This window comes from Equus quagga, chromosome 4, assembly GCF_021613505.1.
Source record: "Equus quagga isolate Etosha38 chromosome 4, UCLA_HA_Equagga_1.0, whole genome shotgun sequence".
Lineage (NCBI taxonomy): Eukaryota > Metazoa > Chordata > Mammalia > Perissodactyla > Equidae > Equus > Equus quagga.
The window spans coordinates 91,220,821-91,242,814 of record NC_060270.1 but is presented as its reverse complement, the minus strand read 5'-3'; the positions used below and the strand labels follow the sequence as shown (position 1 = coordinate 91,242,814).

The 21,994-nt window shown below is 36.3% G+C and overlaps 1 protein-coding gene and 1 long non-coding RNA gene across 5 annotated transcripts in view; both read right to left on the bottom strand.

Annotated features, from left to right (window-relative positions):
• Positions 1-7,527, bottom strand: part of MBD5 (methyl-CpG binding domain protein 5) — a 196,611-nt gene extending 189,084 nt beyond the window's left edge. For all 4 annotated transcript variants that reach the window (XM_046658752.1, XM_046658748.1, XM_046658754.1 and 1 more), the window contains exon 1: positions 7,469-7,527. The gene's annotated coding sequence lies outside the window, so the exon portion shown is untranslated. The remainder of the gene's footprint in view (positions 1-7,468) is intronic.
• A 1,067-nt stretch (positions 7,528-8,594) lies between these two features.
• The window catches only part of LOC124238143 (uncharacterized), a 210,563-nt gene continuing 197,163 nt past the window's right edge, over positions 8,595-21,994 (bottom strand). The window contains exon 4 of the long non-coding RNA XR_006888251.1: positions 8,595-12,048. This is a non-coding gene — a long non-coding RNA (uncharacterized LOC124238143). The remainder of the gene's footprint in view (positions 12,049-21,994) is intronic.

Here is a 21,994-nt window from a genome sequence, read left to right as displayed (position 1 = left end):
TGCATATGGAACATTTTTTAGGATAGACCGTTTATAAGCCCACAAAACAAATCTCAACAAATTCAAGAAGACAGAAATTCTATCAAGCATGTTTTCTGACCACAATGTTATAAAATTAGAAATCATAATAGAGAGACACCTAGAAAATACACAAATACATGGAAATTGAAGTGTAGATTCCGGAACAACCAATGGATCAAAGAAGCAATCAAAAGGGAAAGTAAAAAAACATCTTGAAACAAACAAAAATTGAAATACAACGCACCAAAACTTGTGGGATACAGCAAAACCAGTTCTAACAGTAAAGTTTATAGCTCTAAATGCACACATAAAGAAAATAGAAAGATCTCACATAAACAACTCATGGAACTAGAAAAAGAAGAACAAACTAAGCCCAAAGTAATCATAAGGAAGGAAATAATAAAGATTAGAGCAGAAATAAATGAAATAGAGAATAGGAAAACAACAAAAGATAAAAAAATGTAAGAGCTGGTTCTTTGAAAAGATAAACAAAATTGGCAAACCTTTTAGCCAGACTAACAAAAAAGAGAGAGGAGTCAAATATGTACAATTATAAATATAAAGGGAGACATTTCAACAAGAACCACAGAAATACAAAGGAAAGTAAGAGACTACTATGAACAATAATATGCCAAGAAATTGGACAACCTAGAAAAATAGATACATTCCTAGAAACATACAACCTACCAAGACTGTATCATGAAGAAATAGAAAACCTGAACAGACCAATAATGACTAAGGGGATTGAATCAGTAATCAAAAATGTCCCAACAAACCAAAGCCCAGGACTACAACGTTTCACAGGTGAGTTCTACCAAACATTTAAAGAAGAATTAATACCAAATCTTCTCGAACTCTTCCAAAAAACTGAAGAGAACACTTCTAAACTCATTTTACAAGGCCAGCATTATCCTAATACCAAAGTCAGATAAGGATAATACAAGAAGAGAAAACTACAGGCCAATATCCCTGTGAACATACATGGAAAAATTCTCAACAAAATGTTAACAAATTGAATTCAACAGTATATTAAAAGGATCATACACCATGATCAAGTGGGATTCATCCCTAGGATCCAAGAATGATTCAATATACGCAAATCAATTAATGTGACACATGACATTAACAAAATCAAGATCAAAATTATATGATCATCTCAATAGATGCAAAAAAAAGCATCTGACAGTAATATCCTTTCATCATAAAAACTCTCAACATAATAAAGCCCATATATGACAAGCCCAGAGCTAACATAGTTAATGGTGAAAGGTTGAAATCTTTTCCTCTAAGATCAGGAGCAAGACAAGGGTGCCCACTCTCACCACTCCTACTCAACATAGTATGGGAAGTCTTAGCCAGAGCAATGTGGCAAAAAAGATAAATGAAAGGCATCCAGTGCAGAAAGAAGTAAAATTGTCCCTGTTGGCAGATGACATGATCTTGTACTGTCATGTATCATTTAACAACATGGATACGTTCTGAGAAATGCATTGTTAGGTGATTTCATAGTTGTGTGAACATCATAGAGTATACTTACACAAACCTAGATGGTACAGCCTACTACACACCTAGGCTATATGGTACTAATCCTATGGGACCACTGTTGTATATGTGGTCCATCGTTGACTGAAACATCATTATGTGGCACATGACTGTATACAGAAAAAGCTAAAGACTCCACCAAAAAACTATTAGAACTAATGAGTGAATTCAGTAAAGTTGCAGGAACAAAATCAATATACAAAAATCAGCTGCATTTCCATACACTAACAATGAACAATCTGAACAAAAATAAAGAAAACAACCCCATTCACAACAGCATCAAAAAGAATAAAATATTTAGGAATAAATTTAACCAAGGAGGAAAGATCTATACAATGAAAACTATAAGACATTGATGAATGAAAACGAAGAAGACACAAATAAGTGGAAAGATAATTCATGTTCATAGATTGGAAGAATTAATATTGTTAAAAAGTCCATACCACTGAAAGCCATCTATAGATTCAACATAATCTCTATCAACATTCCAATGGAATTTTTTACAGATAGAAAAAACAAACCTAAAATTCATATGGATCCACAGAAGACACCAAACAGCTAAAGCAATCCTGAGGAAGAACAAAGATAGAGGAATCATGCTTCCTAATTTCAAAGTATACTACAAAGCTACAGTAATCAAAACAGTATGGTATTGGCATAAAAACAGACAGACAAATGAAAACATAATTGGGAGCCCAGAAATAAATCCACACATATGGTCAACAAGGGACTAAGTTGACAAGGGAGCAAGAAAATTTAGTGGAGAAAAGATAGTCTCTTCAATAAACGATGCTGGGAAAACTAGATATCCATATGCAAAAAAATGAAACTGGATCCCTATCTTACAACACTCACAAAAATTAACTTGAATTAGATTAAACACTTAAATGTAAGATTTGACACCATAAAACTCCTAGAAGAAAACAGAGGGAAAAGCTCCTTGACACTGGTCTTGGTAATGAGTTTTTTTTGGATATGACATCAAATGCAAAAGAAAGAAAAGCTAAAATAAATTGGTAGCACTATATTAAACAAGCTTCTTCTACACAGCAAAAAAATGATCAACAAAATGAAAAGCCAATCTATGGTATGGGAGAAAATATTTGCAAATCATTTATCTGATAAGGGATGAATATCCAAAACATATAAGGAACTCATACAACTCAACAGCAAAAAAACCCCTGATTTTAAAAATAGGCCAAGGAATTGAATAGACATTTTTCCAAAGATACACAAATGGCCAACAGGAATATGAAAAGGTGCTCAACATCACTAATCATCAGGGAAATGCAAATCAAAACCACAAGGAGATCACCCTACACCTGTTAGAATGGCTATTATCAAAATGACAAGAGATGACAAGTGCTGGTGAGGATGTGGAGAAAAGGGAACCCTCAAGCACTGTTGGTAGAAAGTAAATTGGTGTAGACACTACGGAGAACAATATGTAGGCTCTTCAAAAAATTAAAAAGAGAACCACCATGTGATCTAGCAACCCGACTTCAGGGTATACATCTGAAGAAAATGCAATCACTCTCTCAAAGAGATATCTGCATACCCACGTTCACTGCAGCATTATTTACAATTGCCAACTCATGGAAAGAACCTAAGTGTCCGTGAATGGATGAGTGGATAAAAAAAATATTATATATATATATATATATATATATATATATATATATTGGAATATTACTCATCCATAAAAAAGAAGGAAATCTTGGCATTTGTGACAACATGGATGAAACTTGAGGGTATTATGCTGAGTAAAGTAAATCAGACAAAGATAAATACTGTCTGATCTCACTTATATGTGGAATCTAAAAAAAAAACTGAACTCACAGAAACAGAGAGGACTGGTGGTTGTCGGGGTTGGGGGAGGCAATGGTGGGGTCAAAGGCGGTCAAAGGGTACAGACTTCCAGTTGTAAGATAAGATGAGTAAGTTCTGGGATGTAACGTACAGCATGGTGACTGTAGTTAACACTGTACTGTATACTTGAAAGTTGCTGAAAGAGTAGATCTTAAAAGCTCTCATGGCACACACACACACACACACACAAAAGGTAACTATTTCAGATGATGGATGTGTTAACCTTATTGTTGTAATCATTCACAATATATACATACATCAAATCACCACACTGTACTCCTTAAACTTATACAATGTTATATGTCAATTATATCTTAATAAACCCAGGGGAAAAGAAAAAGAGGCAATTATATCCTTATTTCCATGATGACATGCATGTATACTTGAGAAACACAAGAAAATTAATGGAAAAACTAAGAAAGAAAAAGAATTCAGAAAGATAGTTAATTATATAATTAATTTATGGAAATCTATGATTCTCCTATATATAAGCCATGCCTGGTTAGAAAATAAAAACTAGAAACAAACCCATTTAATATGAAAAACACAACAAAAATAAATATAAACAAATCCAGATATCTGCAAGACGTAATTTGTTTTCAGAATAATCGATATTCTAAGACTGCTTATTCTGCCTAAATTAATCTATTATTTGAATAAGGAATTATCTAGGAATATTTTAAAAACAAGAGAAGTAAAGAGGGGACCAGTCCTTTCAGATATTAAAAAGACTGGAAAGATACAGTAATGAAAGAGTCTAGTCCTAGAGAAGGAACAGACAAATGGAAAATGTATAATGAAGAATCTTCAAATATACCCCAATATACATAAGATTTTAATATATGATAAAAGTGACATTTTAAGAAAATTTTATTCAATAAAACTTCTGAGACACTCACAAAACTCCAGAGGACTTAAAGATTTAAACACAGAAAGTTTTTATAAAAAAATTTAGGGGAGGTAGGGCTGGCCCTGTGGCCGAGTGGTTAAGTTCGCGCACTCTGCAGCAGGCGGCCCAGTGTTTCGTTGGTTCGAATCCTGGACGCGGACATGGCACTGCTCATCAGACCACGCTGAGGCAGCGTCCCACATGCCACAACTAGAAGAATCCACAACGAAGAATACACAACTATGTACCGGGGGGGTTTGGGGAGAAAAAGGAAAAAATAAAATCTTTAAAAAAAAAAAAAAATTCAACTGTTAAAAAAAAAAATTTAGGGGAGGTAGATGAACAGACAGAGCACAGAGGATTTTTAAGGCAGTGAAACTGCTGTGTATCATGCTATTATGGTAAATATATACCATTACACATTTGTCCAAACCCATAAAAATGTACTACACCAACAGTGAAGCCTAATGTAAACTGTAGACTCTAGGCAATAATGATGTGTCAATGTGGGTTCATCAATTGTAACAAATGAACCACTGCAGTGAGGATACGGATAATGGGGGACGCTATGCATGTTTAGCGGCAGGTGGTCTATGGGAAATCCATATCTTCCTCTCAATTTTGTTGTGAAGCTAAAACTGCTGTAACAAAATAAAGTCCCTTAACAAAAATTAAGCCCTAATGATGGGAAAGAAAAAATGGTACCATATATTTTATAATCTTGGAGATAAACTCCAGAAGCCATAATAGAAAAGACTGATAATTTGACTAACCCCAAATTTAAAATTTCAGTATGGAAAAATAGAAACGATCATAAATTGAGTTGAAGGGCAAATTAAACCACAAAAAATTTTAAAACACATGAAAAAGGGCATATTTTATTAATATACAAAGAGCTCTTAGAAATCAATAATAGAGAGAAATAGTGGAAAGGCCACTAGCAAAGCACAACAAATCTATTGCATTTATGTAAAAAATATATATATATATATATAAAACTATATGCATGTGTGTAAGTGTGTATGTATATGTGTGTCACAAGTTTTTGCACACGTTTACTTGTATATGGATAGAAGATTTCTGAAATGATACATAAAAAAGGTTATAGAAGTTACTTTTGGGAAGTAGAAACAGGAGGTTTCTATTTTTACTTTTTATTCTATACTTTTCTATAATATTTGTTTATTTTAAAAACCATGAGTATGGATTGCTTTCATAATTCAAAAGCAAAACCTAAAACAAATACGTTACTTCTGATACCGACAGTAATGCACTGATAGAATCAATATATATTCATTTCTGTGGTCATTCTCTTCACTCACTAACAGTACTACATGTTGAATATTATGGAGTTAAAACATTTCAAAACAGGGAGTGATTTACTAAAATCTTGTAAAACAAAAAGCATTAAAATTCTAGAGAAGGGAAGTTAACTAAATAAAGGTAGTTCAATTTTGTTTTTTTAGGTAGTTCAATTTTATTTCTGAACTTCTTTCCTTATCCTTAAATTGCTTTTGAAATATACAGCAGAGGAAAGGAAATAATTATTGCCGTTTTCATTTTGCTTCTTTAAAGTCAGAACTAGAGAGTTTTCCCCAGGAATTCCTTTCTCTTCACTCCTTCTGGGGCTCCGGAATTAATTGAGTCCTTCCTCCAAGGCCCACCACACTCAGACCTTTCTCTTACAGATGTTGCTTCTCTATCCTCAGCAGTTTTTCTCTGAGGAAACTAGCCTCTCTCCCCAAGAGTCTGGCTACTAACAAGCAATAGCTGGATTAAAAGCAACTTGATCAGTTGCTTGCTCGGCAAAGGAGCATGCAGGCAAGGAACAATGATAGTAATTAACGTTAGGCTCTGAGTCTTACCCTTTAGTAGAGTAATTTGAGATACAATATATTGACTACTGTATAGAGTTTTCAAGAAGTTTCTCCCCAAAGATCCTGGATCAAGATGACACTTTTTCTAATAATCATATTGCAATTTCTTTCTGAACATTTAAGTACATTGGAATTCCCATTTCATACATTTCAGTTAGCTCCTAAATGATAAAAGAAATAATCAACATGTGTATAAATGAAATACAATTATGTCATTTAATTGCCTCCATGACACTATATTGTAGTGATTACCAAACCTAGTGCATTCTATTTTTCTTCATATCCATAAATTTTGTCTTCTAATATGGTGTTTGGCACAAAAAATTTTTCAAAATATATAAATGAACAAATAAATGCAAAGAAAAGACTGTCAATTATTTACAAAAATGGTCTATTAGAATAGGAAAGGGCCTTAGAGTTTTTCTAATCTGTAAGAGTTCCATAAGCCACCCCATCCTATCCCTAATCACCATTACTACCACTGTCACACTCCTAGCAAACGGTTTTTCAATCTCACTGGGAACACTCTATTGATGTTAAATCCTCTACCTAAGAAATTAGTCCATTCCAGTTTCAGACATACCCTGGGCTTTGGAACATTGACTTCTGAGGGCAAAAGTACAACTCCTAATATTTTCCCCAGGTTTTATTATTTTTTTTTTACCACTAATACAGGGTATTTACTTCATTACTTCACTGTTACTGATGCTCTTCATACTATAAAGTCCTTATCATTTTATTTGCTTATTTATGTCCTTAAATCCCTTATTTTTCAGTTCAAAGTTTTCCTAATTAGATCAGCATATCTCTAAGTAAATATTGTATTTCCAGTTTTTGTGACGCATATTCTTTTCCAAAAGTCCACTACTCTTGTATCATCTCCGCTTCTAGAGAATCTGATTCTGTGGACTAAAAAATGCTCAAAGTCACACAGCTGGTAACCAGCAGAACTGAGATTAAGCAGTAGAGATGGGGCCAAAAGATCTGTTTTTATAAAGCTCCCCAGGTTATGCTGAAACATAGCCAGGCTGGAGAACCACTAGTCTAGTAATATGATCCAGAGTTTAGAAAATCAAATTCCACTCATTAAATACACAGTCAACTATTCATTTAACCATGTACTCCGCTTTTTCCCCAAAGTTTCAACCTTCATTTGGAAAATGAGATAAAATATAAACCAAACCCTTAAGTCCTTCAGTTTACTGAAAAGTTCTGGGGAATAAAGAACATATCTCCACTGCCCAGCACTACAAACTCTCTAGTTCCTTACCTTTGCTCATCTTTTAGCTTCAGAATTGCCTCCAATAACAGTGCCTCTGGATGCTGTCTACAAGCAGAGGGGCTAATTACAATTTCCTTCATAAACATTTATTTAGGGCCTATTATATGCAAAGAATAATTTGAAGCAAGTTTTACATACCTTCCAAGTATGTTTTGGAAATTTTATGTGTTTCATGCAAGAATGGAAAAACATAAGGACCACACAATAGGGTTTTATAACCCCTCCCTTCTCTTTCAGAACGTCAAAGAGAAGAAAACACACACAAAATCCTTTTATTGAAGTGCTGAAATAAGAGTGTACACCCTGTGTAAGTTTTATTACATAAAAAGTCTGTGACAATTGTCAAAAATATATGGGAGATGACCACAAAGAAGATATGATAAAAATGTAGTGATGACCTATATACCATATACCAAGTTATATATTAAAAAGACTTCACTGGAATGAGCTTTACTAGAATAAGCAGTAAAATTAAGGTTAAAAATATATGGTGGCTGTGTTCATTTTGAAAGGTCAACAATTTTCTTAATTTTATTTTAAAGCAAATTTCTTACTCATGAAAATAAAAAGTAGTCCTGGTCTGAATCAAGCATAGCAAAGGAAAAACTGACTCAGTTCATTTACAAATTAGTATAACTATCAGAGCAATTATAAATACAATTGTTATACCATCTCTAAAGTCTTTAGGGCATCTCATTTGTTGATACATGTAATATGAACACAATCCTTTGATCATAAACCTGTAACCTTATTCTTTGAACTCTGATCTCAAGTAAACAAAGAAACAAAATGAGAGCTATCATTTTATAATTAAAAAAAGAGCTACAGGGGCTGGCCTGGTGGCATAGTAGTTAGGTTCATGTGCTCTGCTTCAGTGGCCCAGGGTTCGCAGGTTCGGATCCCAGGCACGGACCTACACACTTCTCATCAAGCCATGTTGTGGTAGCGTCCCATATACAAAGTGGAGGAAGACTGGCACAGATGTTAGCTCAGGGACCATCTTCCTCAAGCAAGAAAAAAAAAGAGGAAGATTGGCAACAGATGTTAGCTCAGGGCCAATTTTCCTAACACACACACTCACACACAAAAGAGCTATAGAGTAGATGGAAAAAAGTATTATCAAGAAACTATCTATGTTCAGGAAACAGTACTGCCAAATCATTAGAAGCAAAACATGAACATCTACTCGTGGCTCATGTCTTGTCACAAGTGAAACAAGCTCTTTCCTAGGAGAAGAAAACTGTTTTTAAAATCAATTTTTCTTCCCTAATTTTATTTTCAGTTAAAAACAAAACAAAACAAAACATTGTTACGGGTTGAACTTTGTTCCTCTCAAAAGATATATTCAAATTCTAACCTTGGACATGGGTGAACGTGACCTTATTTGGAAATAGGGTCTTTGCAGATGTAATCAAGTTAAGATGAGGTCATGTTGAATTAGGGTAGGCCCTAATACACTATGACTGTGTCCTTATAAGAGGATTGGAGACACAAACATACAGGGAGAAAACCATGTGATGAAGGATGTAGCAATTGAAGTGATGAGTCGATAAGCCAAGGATTGCCAGAAACACCAGAAGCCAAGAGAAAGGCATAGAACAGATTCTCCCCTAGAGCCTTCAAAAGAGCATGGCCCTATGGACAACTTGATTTCAGACTCCTAGCCCAAGAACTGTGAGAGGATACATTTTTGCTAATTTAAACCACCCAGTTTGTGGTAATTTGTTACAGCAGACCTAGGAAACTAATACAGAGAACCAAATTGTCTGTTTACTTTTATTGTTCAAGTGGAAATATCAAATCAGTTTCTCAGACTAAATAAATTTTTGATCAATGCATACATAAAAGATATTTAATCTCAAGAAGAAGATTCTTCAAATCAGTTTGCCTTGCATATGAAATATTTCTCCAAATAATAGTGGTTGATATAAAGTGAAAATTTTAGAACAGGTAGTGAGTTCATGAATACCCAAGTAAAATTTCTTGCAAAACTTGGAATATACACAGGTTTCATGTGACTAAAAGGTTAACAATCTCTTTTTTTTTTGAACAACTACGTTTTTTAACAGTGATTTCTGGATAAATTGCATTTTCACATGTTTAAACATAAATCTTAAATTTCTTGTTGGGAAACTTCAATGCAAACAAAATTTAGTAGCAGTACAACAGACATAATGATGTAAAAGGAATGTGGCATGAGTATATCCAACAAATTCATTATTTCTTTTGCAAGAGTTGAGCTTACTATGAGGAAACCTGTTTTTAATCATTTCACAAAAAGTAGAATAATTACATCACCTATTTATTGAATTATGTCCTAGGCAAGTGCTAGGTACCCAAGATTGTTACTTATGTTATCTATCCTATTTAATCCTTACAGTCATATTATTATTAGCATCCAAATTTTAAAGATGTACAAATTGGGGGTCAAAAAGAATCACTAATTTGCCCAAGGTCACACAGCTGGTTGGTGTGGCACAGTTGTGGTTTATCAGTCACTCTGTTCTGTGAACTTGTTTTCTTGTACAGCAAACTTCTAAGTCATGCCTGCTATGTTCTAGTTGCCATTCTAACTACTGAAAGTTTTTACCACTTTAATTTGAAAATAAACCTTAAAATATAGGAAATAAATGAAACAGTCAGCACTTTATCAATTAGAATATAAATATCTGTGGCTTATTAATGACATGGTCATAAATAGAATGCAATTCAAAGAGAACAAAAGGCTTCTTAATAGAACGTAGAAGAAATATAAATTAGAGCTGACACAAGATATGTTGTTGTGGTTAAAGAATAACTTAAAATCAAAATAAGATACTATATGTGGATGAATGAAAAAAAGAAACAGAGAAATCTGATAATAGGTTGCTTATGGAGAAGGACTGTTTATGGGAACTCTCTTCAGTAATTTAGCAATAATCAATTTTAAATATTTTTTAAAATAGTTAAGTGGATTATATCAAACTAAGAAAAGATTTAAATCACGATTAAAGTATAATTCTGAGAAAAGAAGTTTTATAAACAGTCACTTAATAAAAGTGTGCAAAGGGTTATAAGAAAGAACTTCCCACTCCGGACGCTGTTAAATTAGATTAGTTTCTTGAAGGAAGCAGTGGAATCTATTTCTTTGAAGATCCTTACAAACAGAAGGCATACATTATCAGCAGTTCAGAAAGGTTTAGGTGTGTCTCTGCCAGAAGGCAGCCAGTGGATAACCACTAACATTCCACAAAGCCAGGTGACTGCATAATAATACTATTTTGATAACTGTTAGGCCACTGCAACTCAGCTGCTTTTTCTTTTCTTTGGTGATCAGGATCTGCTGTCCAAAAAGTTGCAGAATAATTTTAACATAATTAGATGAAATTTTCCCCAACAGAAGAGTAAGAATTAATTTTGACTCCAGTTACTGAAAGAAAACTCAGCTCTACACTGGGCTCTTTAAACATTTATAGGCTCCTTTACGTAGAAAGTATTCCTCTATGTACAACTTAAAAAGTAGGCTCGTTTGCTGGATGACCTAAGGCCTATGAGTTACTAAGATTAAATAAAAAATTCTGAGCATATCTATAGTTTCTTTTATAAAATCCTTTGAAAAGTTCAATTTTAGTGCATTCCACTTAAATTTTTTATGTTTACTTTTATTTCATTTTATATTCCTCTACTTAAGTCTTTTTCATGAAGACAGAGAAGGCAGATACTTTACATTTAAATTTTTTTCTTTAAAATACAGTCAATTTCTTTCCAAGCAAACTTTCCCTTCAAAGGGTAATGTAATTAATTTCGGTTTTGAAAATAGAACTGTGCTCCACAATTCTTGGCCAACTGTTCTTCCAAGAGGACTAAGAGCTGCTAAGAAAGTAACTAAAAGTTCAATGAGATCGTTTGATGCGGGATTCTCACAAAAAGAAAGCTGTGAGGAATATAAAGGGATGACTTCCCAAGATTTTGGAGCACTTTAGAATAGTTGTCAAAAATAAGTGAAAAAAAATGCTGGAGTTAAATAAAAAAATTCATACATGGTATGGAAAATTGTAAAATAAATAGAAAATAACTCTAACTTCCTAAACTGTTTAGTATTTGTAGTTGTATGATATGTGTGCCCATGATAGAAAAGAGCTGTGTTTTCAAATATGGGTACTTAATTTCTGTTATTTAAATTTTTATTGTGTATTTAGGGATTTAATGTAGCTCTGTACTACGTAACAATACACAAAAGCAGCTTAATGCATTTTCCGACTTGCCACAGTGCCCAAAAAAAAAGAAAAAAAAAATGGAAGAGAGAAATAGCTTAGCTATCCTTACATAAATTGCTATATTAAAGAACACTTTTTATTTTTTCATTAAAATGCAAAACAATTTTACTTGTTTCTACATACTTAATAACAGAAAACTCATAGCACAAATATTTCATTGCTTGCCTCCAAAAAATTGCTGACATCCTCTGTGGCCATCTGCAAAGGTGATCATTCCTTTGTGTTTGATGGAATTAGAGAAGTATCAGGGTTTGTGGATTGATGAAGGAAAATATTCTGTGCTCTTGGCTTCTGGTATTTATTTCCTTGGTCCTGTTAAAAAGGAAACAAGGGTGAATTTACCAATTTTGAACAGGTAGCCAGTTATTCTATATTCCTTTAGATTCATATTTAAAGACATTTTGAGATTTTTACAAGGTCTCATTAAGAATTACATAATTTTAGTCTTACACACAGGCCTTGTTAAATATATAACTGCAGGTAAGAAAGAGCTCTATCAACCGGATGATTCAATTCCCATATTTTACAGTACGGGAAACTGAAATCCAGAGAGGTTAAACAACTCAACCAATGTTACAGCCAATTAGTGGCAGAGCCAGCATGAGAAAACAGTTTTTATTACTCCAAGTTCAGGGCTCTTTCCTCCAGTTGTCTCTCAGCAGGTAGAAGAGAAGAATCTTTGGAAGAGGGAGGGAGAATGGGAAGAACATTATCATGACCAAGCTAATTTCTTAGCCCTAATGCTTAAAGAAAATTCTAGAACAAGAAACAAAAAACATGACAGTTTAATAATATTTAGGGTTTTAATTCATAGCACTGGACTTGCTCAAAGAGATATTTTATTAAAGTATGATTAAGATATTATTTTATTAAAATAACAAGTCACCGTCAAATTCCTGAATTTCATTCGGAACCATGATCATTTTTTTCCCAGTCCTTACTACCGCAACAATCTACTAACCACATAGCAAAAGAGTGATATTTTTATTATCCACAGAGCAACAGAGTGATATTTTTAAAAACGAAACTGGATTTTAGATATTCTCTTGCTCAAACCCTCCAAAGATTTCCCATAACATTTATGATAAAGTCCAAAAGCCTTATCTTGTCTGAGATGACTGGTTACCTCTCTGTCAGCCTATCCCATCACTCTTCCCCCTGCTTGGTATTCTAGAGCCTTAGTGGCCTTCTTGTTCTTCTTCAAATATGCTAAGTACACTTGGTCTTCCTTCAGACTGGAACACTTTTCTTCAGATAGCCACATGTCTGTTCCCAATGACTGAAACACTCTTTTCTTTTCCCTTAAGAGTTCCATTGCATGTTTCAAGAATCTGCTCAAAAGTCACCTCCCAGAGAGGCCTTCTTTCACGACTCTAGCTAAACAACCTTCTCACCCTCCAACCCTCAGCACCCTCCCCACTGGCCTTCATTCCCTATACCCATATCTGGTTCATTTCCATTCATGCTATTTATAATTTATAGATATTATACAGCCTAACACAATCCCTATGGGGGCCAGATGTGTTTTGGAATTAAGTATGATTTGAGCTTTTGAAGGTAATACAGTACATGTACTGCAATTATGTAACACATTCCCCCTCCCCGCCCCCATCTGCGAGGTCTGGGGCAGCACTCTGAAATCAAGTATGTTAATATTTTACAGCAAAACATATATTCATTCTAAGTGGGATTTTTAAAAAGACAATATATAGCCTCATATCGGTTTTACTACCACATAACTTAAGATTAGGTCAGGTTTTACCATTATATGAGTTGCAAAAACTTTCAGTTTCAGAGCTTTTTGGTCTTGGAATGAATTGTGAAATATACTACATATTAATTTTTTTATTGCTTGTCTCCCCTATATGTTTGTGTTCCATCAAACACAAAGCAATGATCACTTGGCATGCTCACCAGACCAGAGATCTTTTTTTTTGTTGCTGTATGTCCAGTGCCTAACAGTTAATAAACACTCAGTAAATATTAGTTAAGTGGATAAATGAAGGCTTCTGTAAGGATTAGTTGTTTTTGTTGTTTACATTATAAGTAAATCCTATCCTATAGTAATATAATTTCTGTTAATTGAAAGGATACTTGAAAAAATTATTTAAAAAGCTTCTTAAAATTTTTTCTTCTTTTAAGGTTCACTAAAAGAAAAAAAAGTGATAAATGACACTTAGATAAAACTACAGAAAACAACACCTGGGCTGTGTAATACAGTGGGAAGAGCTGTTAAGTAGAATTCTAGAGATCTTGGTTTGCTTCCTGAATTCCCATTCTCTAGTTAATTATCTATTTATCATTCATCCATCCATCCTCCATCCATCTAGCTCTTTCTCTTTGATTCACACATCTTATCATTCTTGCCCAATTCATTATTTGTAAAACGAGAAGGTAAAACTCAATGATCTTTAGTAGTTCTATGATTCTACTAACAGTCAAATAATTGAGGCAGCAATCACTATCCCATAAGCTGGCTGACCAGTCTGAAAGATATATAATCCTGCTCATCTACTCTACAATTAAAAAAATAGACACTCGTTTTTAATTAAATTTAAACATATCTAACCCCAATGAAATGAAACATGTGCCAAATCTGTATTTTATATCACAGATACACAATCCTGAATTTTTGTATGAGTCTCTGCATAAGAGTATCCCTAACAATAACAAATATTTATTGAGCATTTACTATGTGCCAGGCACTATTCTAAGATCTTTACATATTTAAATACACAACAACTCCATTAGATAGGTACTAATACCACCCTATGCTGGATTGGATCACTCCTCCATTGTCCCACCACACCACCAGGGAAGGTGTATGTATATCTCTCTCTTTGACTTTGGGCGTGGCCATGTGGCTTGCTTTCACCAATGGAGTAACAGCAGGTATCATACAAGCAGAGCCTTGAAATATGCTTGTGCAGTTGGGCTTCTTTCCTTGTTATCCTATCTTTCACTCTGAGAAAAAAATGCTTCCGATAGTTGTCGATCCAAGCAAGATGAGAAACATGTGGCACAGACCTAGACTCATCCTCTACTTGGAACCACGTCCAGCTGAGCTAAGCCTGGATCAGACCCACTCCTCCATACTTGCAGACTTCTGAGTAAGAACTAAATGCTTACTGTGGTATGCCAGTGAGATTTCGTGGTGGTTTGTACTACAGCAAAAGCTCACTGATAAACTTCCTTTTATAGCCATGAAAATGAAGGGGAGAGATTGAGTAACTTGTCCAAACTTTGACAGCTAGTTAAATGATAGAGCTAGCACGTGAAGCCATACAAGTCTGTCTCAAGGGCTTACACACTTAACCCTTATGCTATATTGCCACTACATTATACTGGCTGTATTATATGATAAGCCATTTACCAATATGGCAGTGGGTGATCTGGCAGACATTAGAATTCATAACTGTAAATGTAGTCTATCTAATTCTCAATAGACAAAGTTGTTGTGCAGCTTCAAGTGAAATGTTTTATCTTGAGAAATTAATAAGTATAAAATAAATGTACTGTTTTCTAGAATCAGATGAATAAGACTATATATCTCTTGAGGTGGCTTCTCAGCTTATCCTGCTATCAAATAGTGGTCCTCAGTGCTGACAGCTCTACATGATTCGACCATCTGACTTTGGCTGACCAATGCAGGCATGCATCTCTGATGTAAGCTGGACCAGTTAGGTTTCTCTTCCAGTATTTTGAAATCTAGACACACGACTGGGAGCCACCACCAATGGCTCTACTCTAGAGAAAGCTGAAATTCCCAGAGATATTCTTGCTTTTTCCTTCCCATCTGCCAATTCTCTGAGATACTCTAGCATTTTCCCAGACAAATGCCCTTTCTGAATAAGTTTACCAAAATCTGCTTTTCTTGTTGCAACCAAAAGAAATTTAACCAAAATAGGCTTTAAAGAAATCCATTGTTCTTCGTGTTATAACTTAAAAGTGCAGAGTAAGGATTTCTTAGAGAAGAGACCAAATAAAGCTTGCATTTGTTTTATATTCTATCAAGTAATTTTGTAATTTATAGTTATGGATTGTGCGTTCCCTGATACCTGTTAAAAGAATTCTTTCATATTTCAAAATGCAATGTCCATGGACCCTCAAAGGGTGTGTGGATAGAACTATATCAGTAAAGTTAAATAAATTAGATTTCCTTTGTAATCCTACATATTTTATTTTATGCATTTAAAAACACTGTTTATAACGAGCTTTTGTATTCCTTTTGATAATGAAAGGCAAGTGACATATGAAATTATTTGTGTCACTGATTCACTCAGATAATATTTATGAGACTGAAATATATTCCAGACATTGTTTTGGGTACTGAGGATACAGCAGGGACAGAATAGACAAAATCTCTGCCTTCACAGAGTAGCGATAAGAAAGAACATGTGGAATAAAATTTGAAATTTCATAGTACTATTAGTAGTGAACCTGGTAGGTCTATACAGTAAAAAATGAGAGTAGCTTATAAGCATGAGAGGATGGAGGCAAAACACCTGGAGAAAATTTATGTGCAATCCTTAATCTATACCTAATCTTCAAGAGGGCTATTATCAGAATGTATAGAGAGCCCTGCCAGAAATCATACCTAAGGGTAAATAATAAAGGGCAACCACTGCCACAATGGCAATATTTATGTTACATTTTTACTTTACCAGTGATTTCATATCTACTATTACATTATAATCACTTAATACTTCTTCCAGATGAGCAGGTAGAAAATGGAACCTCAGAGGTTTGAGAAACTTGACCATTTTGAGCTGTGATAGAACCAGGGTACAGCTTGATTTCCAAGTCTCCCCATTTTATTTTCATTATATCACACTACATCATCCTTACAAAAGACAATTAGTTTCACAGCAGGCAGTGCTGAAATTCCTTTTTACCTACTTCTGTGAGCTACTTGTGAAGTGGGATAGAGAAGCAACATTATTAGAGTTACACAGAAGCTACTGGTTAGAAATTGAACATCTTTCGTTTTCAGGCATATGCTCAAAACAGTAAGAACTTTGGGATGGTGTGATAGATTTGGTAGTTGAGGAGTTTAGGAATGTACCACTAGAGCAAATTTTCCCAACCAGTGGATTTAACCACCTAGAGCAGGGGTTAGCAAACTTCAGCCTGCAGAGCAAATCTGGTCTGCCACCTGTTTTTATATGGCTTGAAAGCCAAGAACAATATTTATATTTTTAAATGGTTCAAAAAGCATCAAAAGAAAAAAATTTCAAGATATCTGAAAATTATCTGAAATTGAAATTTCAGATGACATAACCAAGATGGCGGAGTGAGTAGTCTTCTTTGTCTCTCCCTCTTCGAATCTACAACTAATTGGACATTCATTGGTTAACAAAGGATATCCATATAGCATCTCAGGATGCCTGAGAGACCTGTGCTGCTATACATGAGAAGGCAGATGGACTTCCCTCCGGGAGGACGTGGAGATAGGTGAAAACTCTCTGACCCCTGACCCCCAAAGAGCCTAGTACCTGAAAGTGGCTTTCTTCCAGCAGACTCCCCCATAGCATCTCCATGCACCAAGGGCAGGAGTGTACGCACTCCTGGAGGAGCAACGGTGGAAACAGGTGACTACAGCCCTACCTAAAACCCCCGCGATTACACCTAAGCCCAGGGGGAAACTCCAGGGTCCCACACCGGTGGGAGGGAAAGCCTCTGCTCGCCATTAGTGGAGAGGCCCTTCCCAGCATTCAGAACACCGGGAGGCTCCCAAAGAGGAGAATCCCAGAGAGGGCAGCAGCTAGCCAGCCGCCACCGGACTCACACACTCTGGCTGTCCCCCAGACAGGGCAAGGCCTCCCGGAGATCCCATGGGAGAGGACTGGGGCTGGGTGGAGTTCCAGCGACCTGGCTTCGCAGCCCAGGGGGAAACTCCAGGGTCCTGTACCGGCAGCAGGGAAAGCCTCTACTCGCCATTAGCAGAGAGGTCCCGCCCAGCACTCAGAACACTGGGAGGGTCCCAAAGAGGAGAATCCGGGCAGGGCAGCAGCCAGCCAGCTGCCCCTGGATGCCCGGACCCTGGCTGTCCCCCAGACAGAGCAAGGGGCTCCTGGAAATCCCGTGGGAGAGGACTGGGGCTGGTTGGAGATCCAGTGGCCCGGTTCCGTGGCCCAGGGGGAAACTCCAGGGTCCCACACCAGTGGGAGGGAAAGCCTCTACTCGCCATTAGCAGGGAGGCCCCGCCCAGCGTTCAGAACACAGGGAGGCTCCCGAAGAGGAGAATCCTGGGCAGGGCGGCAGCCAGCCAGCTGCCACTGGACTCATGGACTCCTGCTGTCCCCCAGACAGGGCAAGGGGCTCCCAGAGATCCCGGGGGAGAGAACTGGGGCTGGGTGGAGTTCCAGCAGCCCAGCTCCACAGCCCTGGGGGAAACTCAAGGGTCCTGTATCGGAGGCAGGGAAAGCCTCTACTCGCCATTAGTGGAGAGGCCCCACCCAGCATTCAGAACGCCGGGAGGGTCCCGAAGAGGAGGACCCTGGGCAGGGCAGCAGCCCGCCAAACACTGCCAGACTCACGGACTCCAGCTGGCCCCCAGATCGGGCAAGGGGCTCCAGGAGATCCCGTGGGAGTGGTCTGGGGCTGGGTGGAGTTCCAGCGGCCTGGCTCCATGGCCCAGGGGGAAACTCTATACTCTCACAGCAGCCTCAGTGAAAGCCTCTGTACAGCACTAGTGGAGAGACCCCGCCCAGCAATCACAAGGCTGGAAGGCGCTGGGGCAAAAGTAGCATAGCTACGTGAGCTAACCACAGACTGCAGAAGATACCCATAGCTCTGCTGTGACCTATAGTGGACAAGTGAGATTTTATGGGCTCTGACAGTGACAGAGCTGCAAATATAGGTGATCCTGCTCCCAGCCACTGGGAAAGCCCATAACACTGCTGCAGACCCTAAGGAGGGAGCACGTCTAGGTGGTCTGCAACAGTAGGCACCAGCAGCCTGAAGCCCCCTTGCGATGGCCCCCACAGCTGACGAGGGACCCCACAGGACCACTGTGACTATGAGGAGGGGCCCAGGTCCAGTTAGCAATAGCTGACAGGGTTCCTGGTCAGTGCAGTCTAAACAGCTGCTCCCCACCCCCGACACACACACCAGTAGAAACAAGTGGAAGCTGTAACTAAACTCTATCTCTATGCGGAGGCACAAATCTATGCCATCAAGCACTATGAAAAAATATATTAAATCTCCAGAACAGAAGGAAAATGACAAATACCCAGAAAACAATCCCAAAGACAATGAAATCTATAACCTAAATGGTGATGACTTCAAAACAGCCACTATTAAAAAACTCAATGAGTTAAAAGAGAATACAGATAGACAAACCAACGAGTTCAGGAGCTATGTCACAAAAGAGCTTCATAGTATAAAGAAGAACGAATCAGAAATACTGGAAATGAAGAATACAATGGAGGCGATTAAGAAAAATCTGGACTCTCTGAACAGTAGGGTCGATAATATGGAGGACAGAATTACCAATTTGGAGGATAGGAATATAGAAATGCTGCAGGCAGAGGAGGAGAGAGAAATAAGACTAAAAAGAAATGAAGAAACTCTCCGAGAATTATCCGATTCAATTAGGAGATGCAACATAAGGATTATAGGTATACCAGAGGGAGAAGAGAAGAAGAAGAGGACAGAAAGGGATGGAAGACAATACTCCAAACTAATAATGAACAAAAGAAAGCAGGTGTCGCTATACTAATATCAGACAAAGTAGACTTCAAAGCAAAACAGATAAAGACAGACAAAGAGGGGCAGTATATAATGATAAAAGGGACTCTCCACCAAGATGACATACACTTATAAATATATACGCACTCAACACAGGAGCACCAAAATTTGTAAAGCAACTCTTAGCAAAACTAAAAGGAGACATCAACTACAATACAATAATAGTAGGGGACCTCAACACCCCATTAACACCAATGGATAGATCATCCAGATAGAAAATCAACAAGGAAATTATAGAATTAAATGAAAAATTACACCAGATGGACTTAATAGACATATATAGAACACTTCATCCAAAAACAGCAGGTTACACATTCTTCTCAAGCGCACATGGAACATTCTCAAGGATAGACCATATCTTGGGAAACAAAGCCAGCATCAATAAATTCAAGAGGGTTGAAATAATATCGAGCATCTTTTCAGATCATAATGCTATGAAACTAGAAATCAACTACAAGAATAAAGCTGGGAAAGGGGCAAAAACGTGGAGACTAAACAACATGCTACTGAACAAACAATGGATTATTGAAGAAATTAAAGAAGAAATCAAATATTATCTGGAGACAAATGAAAATGAAGATGAAAACATGCCATACGAACTCATTTGGGATGCAGCAAAAGCAGTCCTAAGAGTGAAATTCATTGCAATACAGGCTCACCTCAATAAACAAGAAAAATCTCACATAAGCAACCTCAAACGACACCTAACAGAATTAGAAAAAGAACAAACAAAGCCCAAAGTCAGTAGAAGGAGGGAAATAATAAAAATTAGAGCAGAAATAAACAATATTGAAACAAAAAAGACAGTAGAAAGGATCAATGAAACAAAGAGTTGGTTCTTCGAAAAAATTAACAAAATCAACAAACCCTTAGCCAGACTCACTAAGAAACAAAGAGAGAAGTCTCAAATAAATAAAACTAGAAATGAGAGAGGAGAAATCACAACTGATACCAAAGAAATACAAGGGATCGTACGAGACTACTATGAAAAACTACATGCCAACAAATTGAACAACCTAGAAGAAATGGATAAATTCCTAGACTCTTACAACCTCCCCAAACTGAATCAGGAAGAAATAGAGAATCTGAATAGACCAATCACAAGTAAAGAAATAGAAACAGTAATCAAAAACCTCCCCAAAAATAAGAGTTCAGGACCAGACAGCTTCTCCGGAGAATTCTACCAAACATTCAAAGAAGATTCAATACCCATCCTTCTCAAACTATTCCAGAAAATTGAGGAAGATGGAGCACTCCCTAACACATTCTATGAAGCCAACATCACTCTGATCCCCAAACCTGACAAGGGCAACACAAAGAAGGAAAACTATAGGCCAATATCACTGATGAACATCGATGAAATTGAAACGTCAGTGTCCACAAACAAAGCTGGAAAACAGTCATGCTCATTTGTTTATGTATTTCCTATGGCTGCTTTCACATCTCAACAGCAGAGCTGAGTAGTTTCAGGGACATTCCAGCCTAGAAAGCCTAAAATATTTACCATCTGGCCTTTTACAAAAAAAGTTTGTTGAGCCCGATCTAGAAGGTCACAGAGTTTTCCAAGGAGTTCATAATGTTAAAGGCATTAATGACATCTGTTTAAACTTGTAATTAAAAAAATCTAATAACTGCATAGTTATTTAAATATTTCTTCCCCTCAAGATCACCCAAGGCATTTGAGTGAATGACTACCCCAGGGGCTTTAGAAGTGTGCTTGTACCTCAGCCACTCAGTCAGCTGATCACTTGGATGACCTCCTTGACACCATGGTGTTTGTGATTACTACATAAGTTTAAATTGTTTAACTCTCAGTCCTACATTTTGAAATTTACTCTCACATAGATTGCTGGTTAAAAATAGCAAGCACAAAGAAACTTTTAGTGACATATAATTAATGAGAAGCATAAAAATACTATCAAGACAGTAAATTTGCCTTAAGATAACCATCATCAAACCTATAAGCTGCATTTACGTAATCAAAAGGAACTTTTAAAAGTTTCACTTTATTAAAAGAATAATGGTGATGATCATATCCAAATTTTTCTTAAGCAAAATCTTCTCTAATTTAGAAACTAGAACTAGCTGATTTCAAAAGCATACGATATAAGGAAGAGATCATCAAAGCAGTTTTCTACCTACTTTTGATGATGTAACTTAGAATTACTCTTCAATACACATTTAAATACTCATTTGGTCTCAAAGTCAAATATTGTTTAAAATATCATCTTAATTTTATATTTACTGGGGTCAAATCATTTTCCCCCTACATAATTTAAAATAAATTAAGTAGCAAGACATTTACTAGAAGGGGAAAAAGCTTAAATGCCTTTATTATGCATAATAAATACTAGTTTATATTTAAAATGAATTTTATGATACAATTTTTAAAAATATAGCTTCCCAACATTTTTGTAACTTAAAAACAATGACATCCTTTTTGAAATTTTAAGATTTATCTATTAAAAAAGTGTTAAGAAACATTTTCCCAACAATAGAAAAAAAA